This window comes from Pongo abelii, chromosome 7 (genome assembly GCF_028885655.2).
Source record: "Pongo abelii isolate AG06213 chromosome 7, NHGRI_mPonAbe1-v2.0_pri, whole genome shotgun sequence".
Taxonomy (NCBI): Eukaryota; Metazoa; Chordata; class Mammalia; order Primates; family Hominidae; genus Pongo; species Pongo abelii.
Genome location: NC_071992.2, coordinates 67,075,875 through 67,098,094, shown reverse-complemented (window position 1 = coordinate 67,098,094; position 22,220 = coordinate 67,075,875). Strand labels below are relative to the sequence as shown.

Sequence of the window (22,220 nt, the reverse complement as noted above, 5' to 3'; positions counted from 1 at the left end):
ATGTCCAACTCTTCAGATAGTGGTGACATTTTCCGCTTGATATGGTAACGTGATTGTGACCTTCAGACAGCATAAATATGTGTGCCATTTCATGTGCAATTCCTTAGAGACCCAGCTTGGTTCCTCTCCAATGTCTCCAATGGCCGGGCGCAGTGGCTCACGCCAGTAATCCCAGCACTTTGGGAGGCCGAGGTCGGCGGAGTTGTACCTGATTTTATTACCAGTTTTCATCCCAATCCACTGGGGAATGGGATGATTTTGCCTTTGTTTCTTGGCCAGGAATCGTTTAATCCTAAAAGCCTTGTGAGAGGACATGGTGAGAAGCAGAGTCAAGCACACACCATGATGGCAGAGAGAGGAAGAGAAGGGGCTTGACATCTTTTGTTTTTTTGTTTTTTTTTAGACGGAGTTTGACTCTTGTCACCCAGGCTGGAGTGCAGTGTCGTGATCTCGGCTCACTGCAACCTCCACTTCCCGGATTCAAGCGATTCTTCTGCCTCAGCCTCCCAAGCAGCTGGGATTACAGGTGCCCGCCACACCACACCCAGCTAATTTTTGTATTTTAGTAAAGATGGGGTTTCACCATGTTAACCAGGCTATTCTCAAACTCCTGCCTATTGTTTGTGCTGTTAGCTGTCAGTCCTCTTTATTGTGGCATGAACAAGATTAATTTTTTTCTGTAAAACTGACGTGGATAGTCTTCCTGCCACTCCATGCGTCACTTTCAGCATTGTCTTGTCCCAACTCCAAATGAGTTAACCATTTATAAACTGGTGATTTATTTTGGGCATAATTCCCATAACCTTTTCATAAAGCATCAATGATTGCATTATTCCTCTACCCAAACTTTACCATAAGTATTGCTTTTTTGAGACAGTGTCTCGCTCCATCACTCATGCTGAAGTGCAGTGGCATGATAACAGCTCACTGCAGCCTCGACCTCCCAGGCTCAAGACATCCTCCCACTGTAGACTCAACAGTAGCTGAGCCTGCAGGCCATGTGCCACCATGTCCAGATAATTTTTGCATTTTTTGTAAAGAAGGGGGTGTAGAGAAAAAAGTTTCACCATGTTGCCCAGGTCGGTCTTGAATACCTGGGCTCACATGACCCACCTGTCTTGGCCTCCAATAGTGCTGGGATTACAGGCCTGAGCCACTGCGCCTAGGCTCATCATAAATTTGATGTTTCTTCTTGTTTCAATTTTAGCAGAATTTATATTGCTTTGATAGAGTCTCTTGTATTTTCCTTCTGAGTGCCTCAAACTAGAGCCTGTTCAGACATGTTATAACAGACATGATCCAGTGTATTTTGGTGCAAAAAGTGTGAAATTCATGCACAATTTTCTCATAATACGTGTTTTTCCATGAATTTCTTGAAGATACCTTGTACTGGCAACCTGTATTCAAGAGGATATAAAAATGATTGTAGATATCCCAATGCCACGTATTTCTGGGATGCAAGGATGGTTCAACATATTCAAGCAAATCAGTGTGATATACCACTTGAACAGAATGAATGATGAAAACCACATCATCTCAATATATGGAGAAAAAGCATTTCACAAAATTCAACATCTAGTTGAAATCCTAAACAAAATAGAGAAGGAAATTTACCTCAACGATAGAAAGACCATTCATGACATAACCACAGCTGAAATAACCAAGCAGGGAAAATGGAATGCTTTTCCTGTAAGATCTCACATGACGCAAGAATGCTCTCACCCCTTCTATTCAATAAATACTGGCTGTCCCAGCCAGAGCAATTAAATAGCAAAAGAAATAAAACTCATCTAAATCAGAAAGAAAGAAGTAAAATTATATTTTTATGTAGATGACATGATCTTCTGTGTAGAAAATCACAAACAGCCAAAATACTACTGGAACTAATAAACACATTCAGTGTATTTGCAGAATATAGTATCAGCACCAAAAATTAATTGAATTTTCAGACATTAAGAATAAACAATTTTAAAAGAAAATTTAAAAACACTTCCATTTGCTAGAGAACTTAAAGTAAGAAATACTCAGGAATAAATGTTAAAAGGTGAGAAGTTTGTACCTTGAAATCTATAAACATTGATCAAAATGATTAAAAACATATATAGAGATATAATCCATATTGATGGATCGGAAAAATTAATATTGTTATATGATTATATAACCCAATTTGATTTAGAGCCAACACAATACCCACAAAAATTCCTATCAGTTTTTGTTAAAGAAAGAAAAAACAGGCTGGGAAAAGTGGCTCACGTCTGTTGACCATGCTGGTCTCAAACTCCTGACCTTAAGTGATCTACCCATCTTGGCCTCCCAAGATGCTGGGATTACAGGCGTGACCCAGAAGTGGTGATTATTTCTAAGGTGAGTCCTTCTGAGTCTGCCTATAAAATGGAACATCCCTGTTGATACTGGGGCTTTTTGGTGTGTAGCAGACAGAACAGGTCCCAGTCACTAAAGCAGTTTCTACCTCAAAAATCTCAAAACACAGTAATATCGGGAGGCAGGTGTTTTAAGGACCAAAGTAGCTACATTTTCTTTTGGGACACCAGGAGGAGGTAAAAGGAGAGGTCTGTAGGAGATAACAAGAAAGAAAGCTCCTTTGATGCTTCTAGATTTGGCCATTTCTAATTAATTACAGGATTTCTCAGATAAGCTCCTCAGATAGAATGCCAGACTGATGAGGTTTTTCATGGTGCATTCAGTGAGTCAGGGGAATGAAAATCCCTGCACGAGATTCTTTTTTAGTTACTTTGGGATTAAGTTTCCCAGATCAAATACAAGACATCCAGTTAAATTTGAATTTCAGATAAACAAGTAATTTTTAAAGTTTATGTTCTATGTGATATTTGGGATATACTTATACTAAAAATTATTGTTTTTCTGAAATTCAAATTTAACTGATGTCTTGTGTTATTTGTTAAATATACAACATTATTTGTGATAAATGGGAAGTTGCCTGAGGAGACAAAAAGAAAGGAATCCTCTTCTAGAAAAGTTGTCAATTAGCAATAGTCGCACCTCAGATAAACCTCACTGGCTATGACATGACCAGTGTGCAAAACAAATCCTCTTTTAGAAATGTAAGGTAATATTTTCTTAAGTTGATCAAAATCACCAAGTGATTTGGGAACGTATTTTCCTGGAAACAAAAGAGATTTGAACTACATAAACATGAAACCATCCTGTTTGACCTTGGGTACTTTCCGATACCTTCATCTCGTCAGTTGGGTGAGGCTGTCATACACAGTGATGGAGTGAGTGTTTTTCACAGTTTCACAAGTTGACTTTTTCCTCTGCAATGTGAATCCAGTTGCATCTTTAATTTCTGCTCTGCTCTTCGGCCCTTCGGCTGTCTGTGCTCTTTAATCTTTAATCAATGAAACAAGTGGATCAGGCCAGGTTCTTTCTTCTCTTTAACAAACTGAAATCTCGGCTGGGTGTAGTAGCTCATGCCTGTAATCCCAGCACTTTGGGAGGCTGAGGCAGGCGGACCACGAGGTCAGGAGATTGAGATCATTCTGGCTAACATGGTGAAACCCCGTCTCTACTAAAAAAATACAAAAAATTAGCCAGGCGTGGTGGCACGCGCCTGTAGCCTCAGCTACTCGTGAGGCTGAGGCAGGAGAATCGCTTGAACCCAGGAAGTGGAGGTTGCAGTGAGCCGAGATTGCACCACTGCACTCCAGCCTGGGCAACAGAGCAAGACTCCCTCTCAAAAAAAAAAGAAAAAAGAAAAAAAAGAAAGAAAGGAAGTGGAATCTTTCTTTCTTTCTTCCTTCCTTTCTTTCTTTTTTTCTCCCTCTTCCCTCCCTCCTTTCTTTCTTTTTCTTTCTTTCATTCTCTATCTTTCTTTCTTTCTCTCTCTCTCTCTCTCCCCCTCCCTCCCTCCCTCCCTTCCTTCTTTCTTTCCTTCCTTCCTTCTTTTTTTTTTTTTGATGAGTCTCACTCTGTCGCTCAGCCTGGAGTGCAATGGCGTGATCTTGGCTCACTGCAACCTCCACCTCCCTAGTTCAGGTGATACTCCTGCCTCAGCTTCCTGAGTAGCTGGGATTACAGTCACATGCCACCACACCTGGATAATTTTTGTATTTTTAGTAGAGACGGGGTTTCACCATGTTGGCCAGGTTGGTCTTGAACTCCAGACCTCAGGCCATCCTCCCGCCTTGGCCTCTCAAAGTTTTGGGATTACAGGCATGAACATGCCCAGTCTGGAATCTTCATTTTTTCTTATGTCAGGTGGGCATATGTCAGCAGGGGAAAGGAGTCTCTGTTGAAGCTGAATTGATAGTAGAGATAGTCATGAAAATGTTAGTCTGAAATCCTTCAAGGAGAATAAGGTTTACTGTTTTTTTGTGAGAAGGGGAGGTTGCCAGTTTTGGGGGTGATCCTATATATTTCAACAGCTCCCCTCTTCCCTGCGTGGCTTTGCTCCAGCGCCCGGATATGTTGTGGCTCTTGGTGCTTTACATTTCAAGATTCATGAGATATAAATTGTCTTGAGCTCTCTTAGGAAATTAAATCTTTGGGAAAATAGATTAAGTGGAAAATTGCTTCCCCTTCCTCCTGTTGTTACTGAAAAAAAGTAATATCTTCTTCACAAAGTTATTTTGAGGACAAAATAAAATAATATCTATTAAAACGTATTGTGAACATACAGATTTGAATTGAAGGCTGTTCTGTGAATTTAGTGAGGATATTATACGGTTTTTATTAAAATTCTACTACAGACTATTTCAATCATGAATCAACTCTTCTAAGCATAGTGTTTTTGTCACATTTTTATAACCCCAAAATGAATAATTATTCATTTCATTAATTCATTTTCATTATCAGCAATTGAGTTCAAGGTGAATTATAGGGAAATGACTGTATCACTCAGGATTGAAAGGTTTGTTGTCTGTACAAGCTAGTCTGGGATTAAAAATGTAGGTTCTTATTTTTATTTTAAGGACAAAGTTTATCTTGGTACACTTGGTAAAGTGTGCAGCTTTCTCACTAAAGGAAGAGAAAAGAAGACAATTTTTTGGTAGATTCTGTGTATAAACATGTATCTCTAAATAGTAGGATGTAAATCAAATATTGGCAAGTCAAATTTTATTAATTAAAAAGTCCTTCTCCAATCTGAAAGATGCTGATTCCCAGAGGCATAGCTGACCTGCAGTTGAGCAGGGATGGAAACGACTTAGGTGCCTACAGCAGGTGATGGTACAGTAGCTCCCCTGCCAGTTCTACGCAACTTGCCATTGTGTGAAATGGCAGAAAATGCTAAATAGGAAGGAATCTGTATGGGTAGAAAGAGAAATAAAACCAGTACTCTTAAAATGATTTTCTGCAATTTAATCTGAACATATTCACATATGTTAAGAATTTCCTATTATTAGCAGGTAAATATTTGCTATCCATACAGGGCTTTTCCTAGTGTTTTTTTCCATGTTGTCACCAGGGCATTGTGTTAAAATGAAATCCTGGTCATGCCACTCTGCTCACAACCTTCTTCAGGCAGCACCCATGCATGAAGCTGCAGTGGCTGAGCCAGGTCCTGGCCTGCCCATCTCCGCAACCTCAGGCTTCCAGGCTCCTTTCCTTGCACATGGCCATCTGCGTGGACTGGACGAGCACTGGTGTTGTTTCCGGACCTGACAGTTATAGTAGGGTGACAAGCGATATCCTAAAGACAAGTCCAAAACGGAGCTTCTGGTGTCTTGCCTTTACCTTTAAACCCATTTTCTCATTTGGTCTTACTGTGTCAGTACGTGGTAATTTCATTCTCCAGTTTCTCAGGCCCAGAATCTGGGTGTTACTGGTCTCTGTCCTCTGCTCGCAAACCTCAGCATCCAAACCTCCTGGCCCCGACCCCTCGGCCTTCCAATGCACAGGGATCCCAGCACTTCCTGCAGATCCAACTCAGTCTTCTGGGCGGGATCAGCTCTCAGTTCCAGCAGCTTTGGGTAAATGAGAGTCAGATTCCCAGGTGCCTCTGCTCAGGCCTTTCGGAGGTGCTCCATCGCACGCAGAGGACATGCTAGTTCCTTAATGGGTCCTGTGGGATGGACCCCTGTCTTTGCTCTCTGACTTCTCTCCCTACCCCGCTCCCCTGCTTTCTGAATCTTTTGAACACATCCCATGCTCCGGCATCAGGAGGTATCCGCCTGCACCCCTGCCTCCCCTCCTCCAGGGCTTCCTTCCAATGTCACCTTCCTCCTGAGGCCTTCCCGAAAGGCATCTAGGCTGCACACCACACCGCACACCATGAACAAACCAAACACACACACATCCCATACCGTGCACACACATGCCACACACGCACATTACACATACACCACACCATGCACACACACACTACACACCATGCACACACGCCATGCACCACACAAACCACACATTACACACACACCACACACCACGCAAACCACAAACACACACCACACACTGCACACACATTACACGCACACCACACAACATGTACATGTCACACACACCACACCTCATACGCATACATGCCACACACACACTACACATATACTACACACAGACTCCCCACACCACACACACACACCACACACCACACACACATTCCACAGAAACCCCATCCATCACACACACTCTACACACCATGCACACCACATACACATTCCACATATCCCACACACTGCACACACACACCACACCTCCCCCACACATTCCACGCATCACACCAGCCATACCACACATCACAACACATACAACCCCCTACACCCTCCACACACCCCACCCTACACATAACACACACATAATACACACACCTCACACATTACACACACCACATACACCACACACCACACCCCACACACACCATGTGCCACACACATGCATACCACATCCACATACCACATGCACACAACACACATTCACCATACACATCACACACCATACACACACAAACACATATGCCACACACACCACGCACACACCATGCATTCGCATGCCACACACAAAGCCTCCACCACACAGAAACACTCCACACACACCACATGCTCATTCCACATAAACACCCTCATACACAAACATATCCGCTAGCTACATACCACGTACACATGATACAAACATCACACACACCCCTGAAAAACTGTATCCAAAAGGACTCATAGTACGTATCCTGTAGGCCTTTGTTTAAACTAACAGCATCAGACTAGCACCGTGTGGGTAGTCATACGGAACTAATGGCGATCCAGTTATTTTGTGACTCTTACAACCCCCTTCCTCCCCAGAAAAACCCCAACAGGAACACACACAGGGCTTTTATCCTAATGAAATTAGGTAGGCACAAAGAACATCTCCCTACCCCCAAATTCAATGAGTAGCTTTGGAAAATGGTGGTCACCTGTAAGGTGGAAATCCAGTTCTCCTCTTTGGGAGGCACTAGTTGAGGTTTCAGTTTTGAAGTGAGATTCCTTATTATACAAATAGTTACTCTGTTTTACACTTTGTACTTGGAGGAAGTTAATTTTTCCGAATCAGTGTCTAGAATCACTACACAGACCTATTATCTGAGGAACAGTGGGTGGAGGGAGTAGTAGGAGATAACGGAGAGATGTACATTATTTTTAAAAATGGAGTTGAGTTATAATTTACTTAACACTTTTACTCATAAACATCAGGATTATGGAGACTCTTAGGGTCTTATAAACTTGAGTCATAGTAAACTAACAAAACCCTGAAGGATTTTTAAAGAGAAAATTTAAAGCAGAGGCTGCCAGATAATGGCTAGGCTGCTTACCTGCTCTGAATGCTCCTGAAACAAGTTTTGGCGTAAATGAGAGAGTGTCCTTTATTTTACGCTAAAATTTTATCTTCTCCATGGAATTATTTTTTCCCCCAAATATCTCTTTTCTCTTTAGGGAAGAGAAATGGGCAGGGCTATGATTCAGCTGTTTGTTTTGGTATAAATAAAATACATTTTCACCGGACTGTTAAATTATAATTTTAACTGGAAGTAGGTTTACTAGGTCAGTGGCTATGGATTGATTCCGTATACCCAGGGACTGTGTTTCCTTTTTTAAAGTAAGAGGATGAAGAGGTGAGCCTAGGACCAAGCTTCACTAACCCTGCCTCCTCTGTTGTTCTTCCCCCAAAGGCAAAATGACACAGAATGTTTTTGCACCTGGGATTAATTTTTAGTTGAAATCCAATGCTGAAATAAACAAGAGGGGCAGTTTGCTTCCACTCTGGAAAATTTGGTGAAGGTTAAGTTATCAGTGATTCAAGCCAAGCCATATTATACATGGTGATTCAATTGATAGAAATGGTCTCCATTAAAATTTTTTTCTGTGGGCTGCTAATTGCTATTTTCAGCCTACAATTTCTTGCAGATGATTTGTTTGAAACCATGATTGTGGCTTCTGCTAAATCCTTTGAAATTCAGCCTTTTAATCCTATGCTTTACAAATTGTTTTAAAAGTACTGATCTAATTAAGCAAATTGATGCAAATATCACTTGCCAAGACCAAATTCTTCTTGTCTAATGGATACTCTTTGTTCACATCGTAACTTTAATTAAACTCATGGATTCTGACATGCACAGTCAAATGTGCCTCAATCATCTTTAGCATCAATGTCCGTGAAATTGGAGCATGTCTAGGTTTCATGGCACAGCAATGCCCTGGACCTTCCAGCTTAAAAATATCACGAACAATGTGGGGTTTTTTTTCTTCTTTTTTTGCTTGTTGAGTCACCGGAGTGCTTTTGTCTTTATGAACGAAGAAGGTCTGATGACTTATAGTTAATGGTTAGAATAATACATTGAGAAATTATTACAACTGTATCCTTTATATCCATCCAGTTTATTTTCATTTTAGATGTTGCATTTTCACCTCAAGTTCCATGAGTCTTTTTATATCTTCCCTTTTCTCACTAAATTAAGTTCACATTTCCTTCTAGATTCTTGAGCATAATAAACACATTTATAATAGTTATTTTAACATCCTAGATGTTAAATGATGGAGATAATTTTCCTGTTTCCTTTATACTTGGATCATATTTTTCTGTTTCTTTTATACCTGGTAAATTTTGGTTGAATGTTGGCCATTTTTGGCCATTGTGAATGAAGTTGGGTACTGGATTTTGTTGTATTTCTTTAAATAGTGTTGCACTTAGTTCTGGAATGCAGTTACTTATTACCAATGAAATTCTTTCTAGATTTGCTTGTAAGTTTGTTCAAAAGAGTCTAGAAGTCTTTTGTCTAGGGTTAATTTAGTCCTACTCTTAAGGCAATACTTTCTGAGGATTCTGCTCAGATTAAGAAGTCTTTTCCCTCTGGCTGACATGAATACAAACTGTTCCCAGCCTTCTGCTTTCTGGCTGTTTGTTCCCCTGCTTCAGGTAGCAGAAGCAGGGGAACATTGATCTGTGTTCCCCTTTGTACACAGATCAATACTCAGATGAGGACTTGTGGGGAGTATAATTAACATCTGCAAATCTGAGGAGCTTTCTCCATGCATGTTCTTATTTCTGGTGCTGATCTGTGAATTCCAACTACTTTGTCCTCCCAGACTCAGATCTCTTGTCTTCTCAACTAAGCCAAACTGTCAGGCTCCTGCCAGGGGCTCAGGCATTACTTCCCGTTTGTGTTCTTTCTCGCAGAGGTCCTAGCCTTGCACATCTGTTGTCCATTGCCTGCACGTTGTTGCTTCTTGTGTTTTGTGTGGTTTTCTAGTTTAAGGTGGAAGGGAAAATCTGATTCCTGTTACTTAATTATGGCCAGAGGAGGAGGTTACAGTGGCCGTCCATTATCAGTGGGGGATAGTTCCAAGATTTCTCATGGATGCCTGAAACCTCAAATAACACCAACCCCCGCCCCGCCCCTCACACACAGTCTTGTGTTCTTAATGATGGGGATACACTCTGAGGAATGCACCGTTAGGTGATACTGTCATTGTGCAAACAACACAGAGGGCACTTATACAACCTAGCTAGTAATGCATATTACATGCCTAGGCTTTGTAGTATAATCTATTCCTCCTAGGCTACACACTTGCATAGCATGTTACTGTAGTGAACACCGTAGGCAATTGTAACACAATGATAAATACTTGTGTCTAAACATACTGAAACATAGAAGGGTACAGTAAAAGTACAGTACAAAAGATAAAAAATGGTACACCTGTTATTTCCCCTTACCATGAATGGAGGTTGCAAGGCTAAAAGTTGCTCTGGTGAGTCAGTGAGTGAATGTGAAGGCCTAGGACATTACTGTGCACTACTGTAGGCTTTATAAGCACTGGACACCTAGGATACACTAAATTTATTTAAAAATTTATTTCTTCAGTAATAAATCAACCTTAGTGTACAGTAACTTTTTTACTTTGTAAATGTCTAAACTTGTGATAACACTTAGCTTACAACACAAACACATCCAGCTGTACACAAACATTTTCTTTCTTTATATCCTTCTTCTATAAGTTTTTTTCTGTTTTTAATATTTTTAATTTTTATTTTGCTGTTTAAACTTTCTTGTTAAAAACAAAGACACAAACACAACACATTAGCTTAGGCCTATGCAGGGTTAGGATTGCCAAGGTCACTTCTTCCACTTCCAAATCCTGTCCCACTGGAAGGTCTTCCGGGGCAATAACAAACATGGAGCTGCCATCTCCTAGGATACCAATGCCTTCTGGATACCTCCTGAAGGACCTGCCTGTGGCTATTTTACAGTTAATATTAAAGAAATAGAAAATGTACACTCTCAAATAATGATAAAAGTATATAGTTTATTATCATTATCACATATTCTGTACTGTACATAACTCTGTGTGCTATACTTTTATATGACTAGCAGTGCAGTGGGTTTGTGTACACCAGAATCACCACAAACACGTGAGTAATATATTGTACTGTGACATTAGGACAGTATAATCTTATGGCACCACCATAGTATATGTGATCCGTCGTTGACTGAAATGTTGTTGTGTGACATATGACTGTATTGCTTTTTTCCTATGTATAATACCTAAGATAAAGTTTAATTTATAAATTAGGCATAGTAAAAGATTAGCAAGGATAACTAATAGAACAATTGTAACAGTATACTGTAATGAAAGTTATGTGAATGTGGTCTCTCTCAAAATATCTTACGGTCCTGTACTTACCTATTTTCAGACTGCAGTTGACCCCAGGGAATTGAAACTGTGAAAAGCAAAACCTCGGATAAGGAGGGACTACTGTATCTCCTTGGTGTCTGATAATGTGCTTCACATATTAAGGAGATGTGCTAGGAAATAATTCAAAAAATGCTCATTGGGCAGGCACCAAGTTAAGCACTCTGAGGAATTAAAGAAGAACCAAGAGTTGTGCTTACTCCTCTAACCATGCGCTCAAAGAAACAGGAGCAGAATGTGTTGTGTGTCATAAAAGAGATATGAACAGCATATTATAGGGTGAGAGGGTGAAGAAAATAGGCTGGTAGGAATAATAAGAGCAGAGCATGAACAAATAAAGGAATGAAAACTGATGACAAAGAGAAGTATGTTGGGGTCTGGGGAGCCGGCGAGAGGCAGGAAGAGGCCATGGCAGGTGAGGTCAAGCAGGGGTCAGTAAAGCGCCATGGTGGGCAGGGGCTTCACTGGAGCTGAGTTTGGCCTCTTTAATTCATATTATGACATTATATGGTCAAGGGAGGCATTCTGTTTAATTTTAGTGCATAACAACTTATGCATTCTAAAAAATTCTGTTTTGGAATTTCTGGTAAGCTAAATAATGATCCTCCAAATATGTCCATGCCCTAATCTCCAGAACTGTGAATGTTAGTTTCTATGGCTCAAGGCACATTGCAGATGTGAATAAGTTAAGGCTCTTGTGATAGGGGGATTGTCCAGGTGGGCCTGGTGTAATCACGAGGGTTCTTATAGGAGGTGGCAAGAGCCCTCAGAGACAGACTAGAAGGGGATGTGATAATGGAACCAGAGACTGGGGTGATGTGCTTTGAAGATGGAGGAGGGGGTCACAAGCCTAGGAAGGCAGGTGCTGCTACAAGCTGAAAAGGGAAAGAAACCAATTCTCCCCTCAGGGCCTCCAGAAGGAACCAGCCCTGGGACACCTTGACTTTATCTCAGTGAAACTGAATTTGGAGTTCTGACTTTTGAGCTGTCAGAGAATAAAAATGTGTTGCTTTAAACCACTAAATTTGTGGTAATTTGTTACAGCAGAAATAGGAAATGAATACAGAATTGTATATTCAAAATAACAAATCAAAGTGTCTACTGGATAACGTTTTCTTACTATCTAAATGGAAACAGAAGAAAAGAAAATGGGAAAAAAATACTGAGTTGCTTATACTGTGAGTTTCTACACAGGATATATTATTAGGCACACGAAAAGGTAAGGGGGTTACTGGTAAATATTTTTTACTCTAATCTCTGCGAATCTGAGCACTGTTTAAAATCAAGATACAATTTTCTGATTCTTTAAAATCAATAATCACCATTATCTTAGACACGGGCAGGGTAGAAATGACACACTTAAGAAATAATAGTTGTTGACCATTCTGAGTGCATAACAGGGTTATCTTACTGAATCATCACAGCGACACTGTCAGTGGGTACTGTATTGCTATTTTCCTCATTGTTCTGGCATAGATAGAAAAGTGAATACCTTTTCCAGGGTCACACAGATGAAATGTGTTAGAGCTGCTGTTTGCACCTTGGCCTCCAACTCAAGAGGCCCAAAAGGCAGTCAGAAGTTTTATTTACTGGTTATGCAATTTGTTTATAGTCTCACAGGACAAGCTTTATGTGAAGATGAATAATCTTATAATACTGGGTAACCCTGCTGGGACCAGAGGGTTTTTTTTCTTCTCTTTTTTCCCCACATAGAAATAGGCAAATCTTTCTTCTGAAATGATGGGGGCCATTTTTTAAACACTGTGGCTATTCATCATAAGGTTCAGTTGTTTGGACCAAGTTGACTTATTTCTTGAATTAAAAGAATATTCAAGTCAGATGGACGGCTAGTTCTATCAGACATGCTATGTAAATTCAGGTGGAGGGAAAACACCACAAAACCCAATTCCACTGTCTTGTTAGACAACCATACCTATGAGCTTCTCTACTTAGGTGGGTAGACAACCATGTAGATGAGTGTTACCCAATAGAAATATAATGTGAACTACATGTACAAGCGACATACATAATTGAAAATTTTTAGTGGCCACATTAAAAAAAGGAAAAATTAGCTGGCATGGTGGCACACAGCTGTAATCCCAACTACTCAGGAGGCTGAGGTGGGAAGATTGCTGGAGCCTAGGAATTTGAGGCAGCTGTGAGCTATGCTCATTCCACTGCACTCCAGCCTGGGTGATACAGTGAGACCTGGTCAAAAAAAAAAAGGAAAAAGTAGTCTTAAAAATTATTTAACTCAGTATAATCAGAATATTAACATATCAATTGATGAGATATTTTACCTTCTTTATTTGGTGATACCAAATCTTTGAAATCCAGTGTGTATTTTACACTTACAACAGATTTGAATTTGACTGAACCACATTCCAAGTGCTCAGTGGCCAGCTCAGTGTCCTAGGAGCTTCCATATGGGACCCTGCAGATATACTGTCTCTATATGTAGCTCATCCTATATCCTGATATCCACTGACACCCTGGAATTAAGGAGAGCTAAAAATTCTCTTGCATTTTTGGGCTACCAAGGAGGGTCCTGCAGGAAATAATACTGAGATCCCAGTATGTGCTTTGCAGTGCCCCATATCCCACCCAGGGTACTGTGTATTTTGGCCATCAGAAGAAAGAGTTTTTAGTCTCTTTCTTTTTTTTTTTCTTTTTCTAAGATGGAGTTTTGCTCTTGTTACTCAAGCTAGAGTGCAATGGCATGATCTAGGCTCACCACAAACCTCTGCCTCCTGGGTTCAAGCAATTCTCCTGCGTCAGCCTCCCTAGTAGCTGGGATTACAGGCATACGCCACCACGCCTGGTTAATTTTGTAATTTTTGTATTTTTAGTAGAGACGGGGTTTCTTTATGTTAGCCAGGCTGGTCTCAAATTCCCATCCTCAGGTGATCCACCTGCCTCAGCCTCCCAAAGTGCTGGGATTACAGGCATGAGCCACAGCACCCGGCCAAGTCTTTTAGTTTCTAGTGCCCTGGTGCCAGTGGGTAAAATCAACTCCTCTTTCTACACAGGCAGACATACCTACACATGCAGCTCCGATTCCAGCAATACGTTGTCACCTAGTTCAACCTTGGAGAGAAGTGGAGTGGTGGGAGTGGTGTATTTTCCAAGATTTCAAGTTGATTTTTATGTTGAGCATGTCATAGTCATTGAACTTGGCCACTGCAACAGTAGAAATGGTGTGTGTGTGTGTGTGTGTGTGCGTGTGCGCACGTGTGTATGTGCGCACACATGATTCATGCATAACACAAAAGTGAAAAATGCTATTTCTAGCCAGCATTTCTGAGAGAGCATCTTGGAGCAGCTGCAGATCAAGCAGCACTCCAACATGATAGGATAGAATGCCTCCCTGACCTGCACTCCTCTGCAGACTGCTTGGTTCTGTGAGCCCGCTTCATTTATTTCCTGTTGAGGTTAAGTCTCATTCCAGTCAGCTTGTTCATCTAATTTTATGTTAAGAGAATTATGTTTTCATGCCAAGGAAATAATACATCTTTAAATTTACTTTTACAAGTAGCTTTTTGATTTTTCTTTCAGCAGCTTAGCCTGGAGCAGTCTCATAGAGCATGGATCCTATGGAAGAATATGAGAAACAACAAAATACAGTGTTTGCATTTAAGTTTACTATCTATCTAGAGGTGGAAAAGTAAGACTTTTTTTTCTTTTTGAGACGGAGTCTCGCTCTGTCCCCCAGGCTGGAGTGCAGTGGCGCGATCTCAGCTCACTGCAACCTCTGCCCCCCGGATTCAAGCGATTCTCCTGCCTCAGCCTCCTGAGTAGCTGGGATTACAGGCACACACTGCCACACCCGGCTAATTTTTTGTATTTTTAGTAGAGACGGGGTTTCATCATATTGGCCAAGCTGGTCTCAAACTCCTGACCTCATGATCCACCCGCCTCAGCCTCCCAAAGTGCTGGGATTACAGGCATGAGCCACCGTGCCTGGCCACAAGTAAGGATTTTTAAAAGCAACTCTTGCTATAGTTGAAATAAATGAGATTACAAGTGGTTTTCTGGTTAATCCTGATGCAAGGAACATTTCTGATTAAAGATCCTGAGGATCCTAAGTAAGGGGTGGCATCACAGCATCATAGGTTTGAGAGCTGCAGCAATGAAAACATTTCATAGCTTATGCCAAAGGAGGTAAATGATACACAGCACACAATGGAACACCAGAAGTAGACATGGACTCAGAGGGGGAATTGTGAATATATTAAAAAGGGCATTTAAAATTCCTGGTGAAGAGATTGTTTATGCAATGACTATGTAGATACTTGGGGAAAACAAATATTGATATCTACCTTTATATCAAAATAAATTCTTGCTCGACAATATTTTTATTTGATAGGCAAAGAAACAGACATGGGATGATCGCTCCTGATGTGTTCAGGGAATAATATGTAAATTAGTCAGGATGTGCAGCGGGATCAGGTTGGCACAGCAGATAGGGGCCCATTTGTAAAGAATCTTGAATGCAGGGCTTGAGAGCTGAAACTTGGCAGGGTGTGGCAGTGGGGAGATTCGCATGGAATCATCCTGGGTGGAGCTATGGTCTAGGAGGATGCTCATTCTTTTCACATGCTAGCCTGGTGTATTACATTCTTATATGATATTATGAAGCTCCTAAGTACACTGTGATTTTAGAGTCTTTTAGCTCTTCTAGGAGAGCCTTTCATTTGTCTATTTAACATATCGAGTGAATGAAAACTTGCCTAATGGAATGTTATATAAACAAAATGCTTATTGGTGTTGTTTTTAGTTTTCTAAAGATCAGACATGGTGCTTGATTTTTTTCTCAGTAGTCTACTAGTTCCTGAAGAAGTTTCTCCTTTTATTCATCTCTATATTTACACTGCTTGTTACAATGCCTGGCACATCCAACAAACATTTATAATCGCCTTCTGTGCCAAGACACGAGTGCAGGAACTTAGAAAACACTGATTAGCATTTATTTTCCTCCAAGTATTGAAGTCTGATGCATTCCCTGCCCTTAACAGAGCCTGTGGCCCAGCAGGGGAGACCGGCAACTCGGTGAGGATAAGCCCGGGATGGAAAGGCTCGACAGTGCCATGGGAACAAGTGCAGGAGGACTGACTCTGGTCCAGGGTGAGGATCAGGGAAGAGTTCCTAGAGGAAGCGTCCTTTATTCTGTGTGCCAGTCATGTTGTTCCTAATTCTCAACTCCAATGCTGTCCTCAAGGATCTGGGATGCTGGGGAAGGAAATCCGCAAACCTCGTTGGTCCTCAGACAGAGGATCCCTGTTAGCATCTGCCAATAGTGGGGCCTATAGGGAAGGTGGCCAGCAGGACAGGAAGCAGGGTCATAAGCCATCCTGTCAGCGTGCCCTGGTTGGTGGCCGTTAACATCTTTCTTTTCTGGGCATTCCTGAAATCACCCTCCTGCATCCCCTAAGAGGTGAAGCATGCCCCTCTTCAGGTTTTCACTCTGCTCTGTGGGTTCCTCCCTTTTCAAGGAAGCACCCAGCCCCATGCAGGGCCCCATCAGAGCTTCCCACACTGAGGCTTTGTTCCTTCAGCCCTGGGGCAGGGAAGCTGCTTTCCACAGGCCTGATCTCTGGGCTATTGCACCTGTTCACTCTTTCATTCCTCTAAAGCCTGTGAAACTAGTTCCCTGTATTAAATTCCTTCTGCTAAAACACCTAGCATGTTTCTTTTTTTTTTTTTTTGAGATGGAGTCTTGCTGTGACCCGGGCTGGAGTGCAGTGGCGCATCTCGGCTCACTGCAAGCTCCACCTCCTGGGTTCACACCACTCTCCTGCCTCAGCCTCCCGAGTAGCTGGGACTACAGGCGCCTGCCACCATGGCTGGCTGCTTTTTTTGTGTTTCTTTTAGTAGAGACGGGGTTTCACCATGTTAGCCAGGATGGTCTCGATCTCCTGACCTCATGATCCCCCTGTCTTGGCCTCCCAAAGCGCTGGGATTATAGGCTTGAGCCACCGCGCCCGGCCTAGCATGTTTTTGATTTGGGGATTGGAGCTACAATCTTTCAGGATGAAGAGTTAGCTGTGTTAATAGTGGGGTTTCTGGAAAGGGAGAAAAATTATTTTAACATGAGTTAGTGCTTGATCCATTTGTATTTTAGTAGAATGCTTCCGGCATGACAGGTGAGTGAAGTGGAGAGAGGAGGTTGGAAAGCAGTTATAGTTGATCACCAGCCTCTGCCCAGCTGCCTAAGGGAAAGGCCTCAGGTTGCTCCTAAATACTTACCCTTTCTCCACTGCTCAAATCTATTAGCTCCTCTCCCCAGAAATCTCTTTTTCAACAATTCTGACTTAGTCAGTTTGAGGTCCACCACAGCACCAGTGTTTTTAATGCGTTCCAAGCCCTGGCCGTGGGCCAGAGATCCTCACACTTATGCTGCATCAGAGTCACCTGAAAGGCTTGCTGCATCATGGACGGCTGGGCTGACTCAGGGATACTGACTCTGCTGTTCCGAGGTGAGGCCTCAAAACTTGCATTTCTGGAGGGTTTCAGGTGCTGCTGATGCACCTGGTCTGGAGGTCATACTCTGAGAGCCACTGACCTAGGCAGGCATCACCCTGTGGGCAACAGTAGCCTTCTGCCTGGTCCCCTTCCTTCCACTTTTATCTTCCCATGCCCTATTGTCCACACACTTGACAGGGAGATTTACAAAAAAGCAAATTGGATCATATGAACCTCTTTATCCCTTACATTCCCTTGCTTCAAACTCTCCAGTACCCTCCAATGCAGTTAGAGTAAGATCCAAAGCCCTTAACCCACCTATAGAAGTCCTCTACTATCCGGCCCCCACAACCCACTGATCTCCCGCCCCAGTGGCCTGCCTTCCAGTCTGCCTGCCACAGGCTTTCCCCTGGCTTCTGCCGTGTCCGCTTTGCCTGTGATGTCCTTCCCCTGCTATCCACATGGCTGGCTTCTTCTTATCATCCAGGGCTCAGCTCAAATGCTGCCTCTGAGCCTCCCCACCCCCAGAAGTGACTCTGTCTCATGAGCTGAATTTTATTATCTTTATAACACTTCCCTCTTTTTGGCGTGTGGTTGCTTGGTTACCTGTGCCTCCCTCACGGGATGTAAGCTGTATAAAAACAGGGACACAGTCTGCAGCACCTACCAGGAGGCCTGGAATGTTGGAGCCTTGGAAAAAATATTAGCAAAATGAACAAACTAATACACTATTGTAAGGAAAAAAAATATCCAGGGAAAAGAGACAAGCAAACATACACGTATTTTGAGGGTGACCAACCTTTCCGATTTGCCTGGGACTGAGGGAAGTTCCCAGGCTGTGAGGCTTTCAGTGCTGAAACCAGGACAGTCCTGCGCAATAGGGATGAGGTGGACACCCTGGCACTCACCTGTGTGCACTGGAGACCTTCCAGCACTCTTGTGCTGAGTATTCATTCCTTGTTCTCTTTGTCATATCCTAGCACTGCCTTATTTAGTTCCTTCAGCTTCTTTAACTTTAAAGACAATTAAGCATTCTATAGCCAGGAAGCACCTTCGCAAATCATCCTTTTGATACTGCTTTCAGGTTAGACCAAGGATTCAGTCTAGATTTCTTTAGTTATTTCATCCTATTTGATATTGTTACTTTAAAAAAAAAAAAGCTTAGGTTGAAATTTAAACCCTTGTGCTCTAGCTCGAGGACATTTCAGGTTAGACTTTTCACAGGGTAAGATAAAAATAAACAACATAATTCTAAGGAAGAGAAACATCCAATGGGTGTTGAATGACAGAAAACGATCTGGGGAGCAAAGTGGACCAGTAGGCCAGTTTAGTAGGCCCAACCCAATCCAAAACACAATGATTGAATAAATTGTGTAGCGATACTCATAACTGTGATGGGGAAAGGTAATGTGTTCCCATTTGGGTAATGGTACATCTGCTGGTCCATCGGTATATTTGATTTTGACGAGATGCTCTTTCCTGACCTCCTGTCTCAAGGGCCAGCACTCTCCCATCAGCCAGCACTGCCATCACTGAGTTCTTGTCTTTTTCTCTTTAGACTGTAGGCAGAGGATAAGAATATGGGCTTAGTCCAGGGTTTGTCCCTGCACTTCATTACAGATGAATAGTGTGCTTTATTCAGTTAAATAAGTGCAGAGCCATTTTTCTATTGATAATCCTAATAAGAAAAATATAGCTTGACACTTCCTGTGAACCAGATGTAGTGCCAGGTTCCTTACACACATGAACTCATTTGAAACAGGTGCATTATGACTCTGTTTTATATATGAGAGAACAGCATAGCAAGGATAAGTACCATGTTCAAAATCACCTCGCAGGGATTGCAGCCTCTGTCAGCTGGATTCCAGAACTAGATCCCAGATTTTTGTTGTTTATGTAAAATAGCATTACTGAGATAAATGACCTGGGGTCTTGTCTTCCAGAAACCTTGAATTAAAAATGCTTTCAGCTGGGCGCGGTGGCGCAAGCCTGTTATCCCAGCACTTTGGGAGGCCGAGGTGGGTGGATCACCTGAGGTCAGGAGTTCAAGACCAGCCGAGCCAACATGGTGAAACCCTGTATCTACTAAAAATACAAAAAATTAGCCAGATGAGGTGGTGCGCACCAAAATTGCGCCACTGCACTCCAGCCCAGGCGACAGAGTGAGACTCTGTGTCAAAAAAAGAAAAAAAAAAAGAAAAAAATATGTATTTTCTGTGCTTTAGTTCAAAGCAATTCCTGCAGTGTTCAAATGCTCTGTGTTAATATCAAGTGGTAATTCTTCACATTTTGAGTAATTTTATCATTTCTGAAATAAATACAGTTATCACTCTATTTTGATGTAACCAGGGCACTCAGGTGCCATTAGAGAGTACACTGCATTTTGGATGAACTGTCCGTCATGTGCCTAATCTCCACCTTATCATTAAAACATTTTATATATATATAGATAAATAGATAGTTTTTTTTACAAGGATGAGTTAAGGGAAGTGCTTTTAAAAAATCGTTCTCAATAAACCAAGGGATTTAAAAAATAATTCAGTCAACTTCAGAGAGGTCCAGCATATCAAATACAAAACTGATAATTAATGCCCATTGTTCAAATAGTCCTGAAATGATCAGAGGCTCCCGTGAGGGAGAAATTGGAAGTGGCCACACTTGGCATCAGGTGTTTGAGTAAAGGGTGTTATTTTTCTTGGGATATAATTGGGGTCAGCTACACAATAAAGAGGTTTAAACTTTATGCCTGGGCTATTATTACTGGCCAGTCCCTGCCACCTTCATTAAACTCTGGCTCCATTACTATCACTAACAATTGTTCTTTCATTGGGAGTTATCAATAAGATTACAACTGTTGTCAGAATCTGTTAGCCAAAAATTACTGACTCGGCATTTGAAGTTCAACAGCTGCAGGGTTTGTGTCATGTGGCAGGACTCTTCTTGATACAATGAGTGTGTCCTGTGTGTGAAAGGGAGTTAAAGTATTATGTAAATGTATGTATGTTAAATTATGTACATACACACTTTTTTATGGGTTTCTAAGGAATTGTTTGCCATATTTAGAGGTACAAATTACTTTATCAATGGAAATTATGTGAATTGCTACCATCTTCTTTTAAAAATGTGCAATGTAAAGCAAGGAAATAGATAATTTAAAGCCTAGAAGCCATAAATAACATTATTATATTAAAATGTATTACTTTTCTTTCCACGAATATAAGACATATACAAATTATATAAATATGGGGACTAATGATTGGAGGTTTAAAACTGAAAAATTATAAAATCTGATTGTACTCTTGAAGAAAACAATGTGTAGTTTTATCTTTTTTCAGTTACTCTTTTTTTTGACATTTCACCATTTTTAGTACTCTAACATAATATGGAAATCCTGAATGTACTTATTACATATCAGTTTAGTGTATGAAATATAATTGAAATGATATAGTCTCTTATTGTATGAGCCATTTAAAAAATTTGCTTAAACTCTTATGGTTCATGAATTCCTGTTATGGAAAACTCTCTTTCTGGCTAAGATTATTTTAATGGCTCTCACTTTAAACTACATCTACACCATCTGTTCTTCCTTTTATTCTAAATACTTAAAGAAATGAATTTAAATGCATATAAAAGAGCTATTTTATGTTTTTTAAATTCCCGTGTCTTGACTCTCCATCTAAATGTACGTTGGCGATCTCCAAAAACATCTGGAGTAAAACAGCTGTCCTTTGACATCTGACTTGGAATATTTCCCAGGGAAGACAAGAAACCATTCTAAAATGGATGTAATTACAGACTCAAGTGTACGTCCCCTCTTCCCTTGCCCTGGCTAAAGTGTACCATTGCTACTCAGCTAATAAAGGACTGGCAGTTCTAATACAGTGCTGCCGTGGTTTTATAAGTAAACTGAATTTTTATACTCAGGTAAAGTTTTCTTCCTCTCAGTATTTTATAAAATATTAGCACTTAAACATTTTAATGATTGGTTGCATTTTCTCTTTAGCCAAACCTTAGGAAACATCGTTTCTCAAGTGTAGGGAATAGTGCTGACAGAGGCTGGTTACGGTCACAGTCACAGCAGCGTTGCAAATGCCTGAGAAGTAACAAGGGAAGGGACCCAGGAACCCGTGCAACTTCACATCTTAGTACTTGGCAGTGTTAGGAAGCAGTCAGCAGTGGCTCATTGTGAAAACTGAAAGATGTTTCCAAGGAGAGGACAGCTAGAACTCAGCTTGTGCCGTAATTCCTGCCAAGTGTACTTTCTGTTTTTTTCTTTCCATGCATGTAATCACAAACTAAGATAGGTTGCAAATGACATAAAATATGATGTCATTATCCTTGCACAAATGACACTGTGGCAAATTTGGCTGTCTCATGACAGCTTTTGGGAAAATTAGCAGCCTGTTCTTGATGCTGTGGTGATCCTGACAATTGCAGCATCGGTGTTGGGAAGCATCAAGGGGAATGGTGTTCTCTGTCCCAGTGAGGACACCTCATACCACTCACCACACCAGGAGCTGCTCCCGTGGAGGACTTAACTATATGGTACTAACAGTGCCTGCACTCTCTTTACTTCAAAAGCTCCAGTTACGGATGGCATTTCTTTGGGGCTGGCTTCTGGGC

The 22,220-nt window shown here is 41.4% G+C and overlaps 1 non-coding gene across 1 annotated transcript; it reads right to left on the bottom strand.

Annotated features, from left to right (window-relative positions):
• Positions 1 to 2,926: 2,926 nt before the first annotated feature.
• Positions 2,927 to 3,066, bottom strand: LOC134761980 (U4 spliceosomal RNA). The gene has a single exon (XR_010141376.1). It is a non-coding gene; the product is annotated as a U4 spliceosomal RNA (small nuclear RNA).
• Positions 3,067 to 22,220: the final 19,154 nt, after the last annotated feature.